Source organism: Limulus polyphemus, unplaced genomic scaffold (assembly GCF_000517525.1).
Source record: "Limulus polyphemus unplaced genomic scaffold, Limulus_polyphemus-2.1.2 Scaffold10376, whole genome shotgun sequence".
Classification (NCBI taxonomy): Eukaryota; Metazoa; Arthropoda; class Merostomata; order Xiphosura; family Limulidae; genus Limulus; species Limulus polyphemus.
The window spans coordinates 17,836-19,172 of NW_013675986.1; positions in this window are offsets into that span (position 1 = coordinate 17,836).

Consider the following 1,337-nt stretch of genomic DNA (forward strand, 5'->3'; position numbering starts at 1 on the left):
CAATCTGCGGGGCGCGGGTTCGGATCCCCTTCACACCAAACATGCTCGCTCTTTCAGCCGTGGGGGCGTTATAAAGTGACGGTCAATCCCACTATTCGTTGATAAAAGAGTAGCATGGCCAGGTGGTTAAAGCGCTCGACTCGCAATCTGCGGGTCGCGGGTTCGGATCCCCTTCACACCAAACATGCTCGCTCTTTCAGCCGTGGGGGCGTTATAAAGTGACGGTCAATCCCACTATTCGTTGGTAAAAGAGTAGCCCAAGAGTTGGCGGTGGGTGGTGATGACTAGCTGCCTTCCCTCTAGTCTTACGCTGCTAAATTAGGGACGGCTAGCGCAGATAGCCCTCGTGTAGCTTTGCGCGAAATTCAAACCAAACAAACAAGGTTAAAATTAAGCGCCATCTGTTGGATAATTTATCTCTCACCCCGTTTCTCGCAATCATGGTACATACATTTATTTATGAAGAACTTTTCCCACGCGAAAAGTAGGCAGTAATTTCTGTCACAAATCAAACTATATCATTACAAATAAACGGAGAGGTTATTGACCTCAATCATTAGTGCAACTCACGGTAACAATAGAAGTGCAGGACAATTTAACAAATTCTAATATTATTTAGTTATCTTTTTCGCTCCCATGCACGTCTTTAGTTCTAGTTGTCTACAAAAGGTTAAACTAGAATGAGGATCTCAGAAGAAGAGAAAAAAAAACAACAACCTTTGTTTCCAAGTGTTACCGGCATATTTGGTTGCTAGGTGACACCATTAATACCAGAGTGTGTTAACATTGTTAGTCTCGGCAACGAACTCTGGTGCCTTTTGGTTGATAGGTGTACGTAAGTGTTTTTATAAATAAAATTATAATAATAATAAAACATGCTCGCCCTTTCAGCCGTGGGGGCGTTGTAAAGTAACGGTCAATCCCACTATTCGTTGGTAAAAGAGTAGCGCAGATAGCCTTCGTGTAGCTTTGGACGAAATTAAAAAAAAACAACAATAATACAAATCTAACGTTCAATGAAATTTTACTATTATTGTGTGTGTGTGTCTGTTAGCAAGGTCAACGAATATATATTTTAATAATAGTGAAAAAGAAGAAAAAAAAATTAGTGTATCAAGAGAAAATGTTTGAGTTGTGTAATGTGCACAAATTGATCGCTAGTCGTTGTTAACGCTTTTCTTCACCGGGGTTGTAATTATGCAAATTAGGGAATAGAGATGTCTGTTTTTGTTTCTGAATTTTCGCGCAAAGCTACACGAGGGCTATCTGCGCTAGCCGTCCCTAATTTAGCAGTGTAAGACTAGAGGGAAGGCAGCTAGTCATCACCACCCACCGCC